The sequence below is a fragment of the Asterias rubens genome, chromosome 22, assembly GCF_902459465.1.
Source record: "Asterias rubens chromosome 22, eAstRub1.3, whole genome shotgun sequence".
Lineage (NCBI taxonomy): Eukaryota > Metazoa > Echinodermata > Asteroidea > Forcipulatida > Asteriidae > Asterias > Asterias rubens.
Genome location: NC_047083.1, coordinates 10,451,450 through 10,456,424, shown reverse-complemented (window position 1 = coordinate 10,456,424; position 4,975 = coordinate 10,451,450). Strand labels below are relative to the sequence as shown.

The window sequence follows — 4,975 nt, the reverse complement described above, 5'->3', positions numbered from 1 at the left end:
CATGTCTCGTAATCAGCAGACAAAAATGCAACATCGCCACAGCTGCGCAATGACGTCATGGAATGATCCATTTGCATTTATAGGGATATCCAAACACCATTCACCTACTTTTTGCAATCGTTGTTCATCACGGGGATGGTAGACTACCCCGTGTTTGGGGGAAGAAAATAGAAGTTTAATGTGATTAATTTGCTGTCTCGAAAAAAATTAAAATAAAATAAATCCTTTCTGTAGTTCCTTAATCAATAACCAATAAATGTACATTAACTCGTAAACAAGATGAGGCCTAGCGCCACCCATAGACGCCAACAAAAGTTACAAACACTGGTTGTAAATAGTACTAGGTTATTAAATTTGTGTCCATTAAAAGGACCACATATTTAAATAACAGGTGACGAGAGTTTAAAAAACAGCAGAAAAACATGGACAATCAAAGGAACGTAATTAAATTAATATTTAGATTATTTCCTATGATAATACTTTTTTGCAAAATAATTTAATATTGCGTCATTTGTACGGTGCTTTAATTACAAAAATGTTTTAAATCTGATAATTAAAGTTTTACCCGCTAAAAACACCAAATTACACTGAACTTCTTAACTCAGTAAAAAGCACTCAAATTTCGTTTGCCGCAAATACGGCGTATGCATTATAAATCCCCTCTGATTATTCACCCCTTCTTTAACAATGAAGGTTGCCCCGCAACAGCCTCTAAAAATACACGTGGAGCGAATTCGCGTAAAATGAATTATTCATGAGTAACAGGAAAACACAAAGAGATTTTGTTGAATATTTAGTGTTGTCGGAAACTACAGAGAGAAACGGCTACTGAGAAATGATGGCTACGTCATGGATGTGTAAACTGATTTGCAAACAGGTGGGCAAGATTGCTGTATCGGCATTTATAAAAGGGTGGCGCGTGTGATATGGTGAGAGTGACAAAAAGGGTTGTTACTTGTGGTTTAATAACATTGTACTTCGGAAGTGAGGCGAAGTGCGAGTTCGGCCGGTTCCCGTTTAACAAGTTAAAATTCCAGGCAGTCGAACTTGAAAAAAAGAAAGTGGCAGGGGATGTTTCTTTGATGCGATTCAGTCGGGTTTATTTATTTATAAACCTCGAAGACTTTGTTGGTACTTTCTCTAACAATGAGCACAGCGCCGGTCTGTCAGGGATGATGACGGGATTGACGGTGTGGCAGGGGATTCTTAGGAATTTGACCCCAAAAAAACTAATGTTCGCTTACTTGTTTTTATATCACAATATGCTTTTCACTATTTTGTTGAAGATGATGCCTTGGTTGAGTTTCATTCATCATTCATGTAACCGCTTCGAAACCATAATTCTCATAATTAAGGTGATGGGGGTGGCCGATCAGACGGCCCCAACCGCCCCCGGGCCCCCTCCCAACAAAAAGAGTTTTGTTGTCTTGAAATCGTAATTTTAAACAGAAGGTCCATTCCATGGGATCCTTACTAAGGTTGCGATTAGGCCCCCTTAATGACAGCTCAAAATAATAAAACGAGAGATATTTATAAAAGGGAGAGAAAGAAATGGCAGAAACAGCTAGCCATGCATATTATATAATTGATAAAATTGTATATGATGGAAACTTCAACACAAGGGCGAAAACAAAGCTTCCTTTCACTCTCTTTTTGTCATTTGTTTCAGGTAAAATTATACAAAACAAGAGGCGTAAGCTTTAGAAATATATTTGTTGTTTTTAAACTAAGTTAGAGATATAAAAATACCTTAAAAATGCATACTTTTACGGGCGTACAACTTTTTCTTATCTCCCAAACTCTCAATTACTTGTTCAACGCGGAGGGCGCTGTCTTCAGTTTATGGCACTATATGTTTCGACCGAGAGGGCGCTGTCTTATATTTCGTGTAATTATTTGTTTCAATCGAGAGAGGGCGCTGTGTTCCCCAATCTTGTGAGTTGAAGCTAGCCGTAATTTGGGCCGTAATTTTCAGGGCCAGCTAGCCAGCTGAATATTTTTTTTCCTAGCATGGATGAGGCACGTGGTTGACGGTCGTTAACGGTTGTTCTGTAGTTTCTTATCGCGATGTTGAGATAGCGCCCTCATATTAATACTAACTGTACGGTGAAATTTTGCCCCTAGTCGTCTGCTCGGGAAAGGTAAGAAAACTTCATTTTTTCCAGTGATTGCTCGGTTTTCGAGTCTCAAAATAACAATTATATTATAGTCAATGGATTTCCTAGTCAACGTTTACGTTTACGTTTACGTTTACGTTGATACTCGGCAGAATCCTTACCTGTAAGAATCCAATACCTGTTAAAATTTACTGCTGCAGCAGTACTTTTTTAATGAAAAGAAGTCATTCTGGAGCGGAAAAAAACTTTTCAAAGAATAGCCGAAATCCCACGCGACTATAGCGTGCCGTAGAAGTGCTCCAAAACACTGGCTACAGGCATCTTCTTTGATGGTGTGATCATGGAGGTCTATTTCTACCTCCATGGTGTGACCATTCTGTTTCTATGTCTACCTGCCATGTTGGTCTGACTAACTCGGGATCATGATAATAATATACAAAAAATAGTGTGCACAAACAATATTAATAATAATATAGCATGACTTTACATGGCTTCGATAGTTAATAAATGTAAGCAAATTGAGAATCCGACCATTTCATTTCAAAGTTCGAAGTATAATCATGATGAAGTTATAAGACCCCTAACTGGGGCGCTAGATTCCTTTATGCAAAATTTTGACATTATCGGTCACTAATGTTGTGAATGACATTTCGTATCAATGACCGTGGGGAAGAGCATTGAGGTGGCTCTTAGTTGTGATAATGACCCTACTCCTCCCCTTAGCCTGGTGTTCACATAGCAAGCACCCTTCCCTTGTTAACAGGTTTCCTAAGGCTTGCAAGCTACACTCAGTGAGTGAGGTCACTTGTTAGGCATGCTTGGAGACAATTATTAGCCCGGAGGTCGTTGGTTCAAATCCCTCTCTAGTCAACCTCAAATCAAAACACATAAAGATAAATATTTAAATATGTATGTCATATGATTTGTCCCCTTTTGCAGGATAAGCATCACAATATGGTGAGTTACAGCTGCCATTGACTACCAGGACACTTGGAGATGTCTTCGGTTCCTTAGAGGCAGAGAAAGACAATCTGGGAATCCAGGAGTATTCCATCTCACAGACAACACTGGATCAGGTAAAACTCATTCCTTCATAAATCAGTCCAACTTATCTTTAAATTGCTTATTCACAGCTTGTCAAATATATTCCCTTATAAACAATGAAACTTAGAAACAAACAAACAAACAAACAAACAAACAAACAAACAAACTTGCACTCTTAAGTGTTTAAAAACACTACAGTGAATCGACCTAATACAATGTACAATATTTTGTTTTTCTCCTGGACAGGTCTTTGTCAAATTTGCTGATGGCTCGACAGACAGCAGTGAAGAGAAGAGCCAAGACTTCATCAACCAAGCTTATACAACCGATGAAGCAGACAAAGCAATTTAAGTTGTCTAAAAAACATAGCAAAGTGAATAAAATCACCCTCTCCATCAAATCATGGTCAAGTAATGTTTAATTACGCAAGGTGGAAGTAAATGTAAAACAATCCAGAACTATATTCCAGAATTCTAAGCAAATAAAACGGAACATTTCTGAAAAGTTATTCAAAAGATGTAGGCAACGCCATCAGCTTTGCTGCAAAAGAAATTAACTATATATAATTATTATTTGATGTTTTTAATTATGCAAGGTACAAGAGCAATGTATAAAAAACAAAGGTGATGGTTTTGAAGAAAATGTTATATTTTAAAGCAATTCTATATGTACACAAGTTTTTATATCAATAATTTCAAGCACAGTTTGGACGATACAATTTGTTAGGGTAGTACATGGTTGTGTAAGGTGGAATCCCTGCAAGAATGCTTAACAATGGGGCATTGGTTGATTGTAATACACAAAATGTTAAAACAACTTATAATTTAATACCTCACAAAAAGATTTTAATAAAAATGGGAATTATGTTTAAAAAAGTAGATGTAAATATATGACACTATATTCAAACAACGAGAGTCATTCCAAAACAATTGATTTGAATTATTATATTTTGATTTATATTTATTCTAATTGAGTATTCAAATCATCACTGTAATGTTTAGCTCCTACATTATTATTCTTAAACATTTTTCACAAGTTGTATTATAGCTTAAAAACATGCTCTCTGGTAGAAATAAAGGTTGTTTTATGTAAAACCAAAACAGTTGTCTTTTTGTAAAAAAGAAGAAGAAATTACAGGGCATGAGAATGAGATGTAAATTGTTCAGATTCATCATTCGGTGACCAAATTAATGTACAATTCCTTGACAAACAAACGTCATAACAAACTCAGTTTTAATAAACACAGCCTGTTAAAGTCTGAACAACTTTTTTGCCACTCTGTCCTTTATTCTCTTATTATACTCAATTGTCAAAGTATGAAAAGATTAATTAAAGGGAAAGGGGCGTGCAATGTAGGCGCTTACAACCCACAAACAGGGTGCTTGAAAACAATGAGGGCATTATTTATGCAGATGGTCCCAATCTACGGATCCTCAAATACAATATAAAGCCCTGTGGGGGTGGGCCGGGGTGGGGGAATAAGAACTAGGGGTGCTCAAGCTTACAGAGAGCAGTATACGGTTTTTTATTATTTAAAACGCATAAACGGTACATAAACAAAATAATAGTAACTATCTCATCTGCAAGAAGTTTGCAAACATTTCAGATCATGCAGAAGGAAAGTATGCATTATATCAAATTGAAAGTGCGTCAACCTGCAGAAGCTTTCTTAATAACCAAGCCTGGCTTGACGACGGTAGTTAATGCACTATTTAAATTGGGTGACGGTAGTTGATGCACTATTTGAATGGTAGTTCCTTATAAACAGAGGGCGCTATAACACTTCAGTGGTGAATATCTAGCCGTATATTGGG

The 4,975-nt window shown here is 36.7% G+C and overlaps 1 long non-coding RNA gene across 1 annotated transcript; it reads left to right on the top strand.

The window, feature by feature from the left end:
- Positions 1–2,069: 2,069 nt before the first annotated feature.
- On the top strand, positions 2,070–4,401 carry LOC117305352. The gene is made up of 3 exons (XR_004520669.1): positions 2,070–2,141; positions 3,057–3,193; positions 3,408–4,401. It is a non-coding gene; the product is annotated as an uncharacterized LOC117305352 (long non-coding RNA).
- The last annotated feature ends 574 nt before the right edge of the window (positions 4,402–4,975 follow it).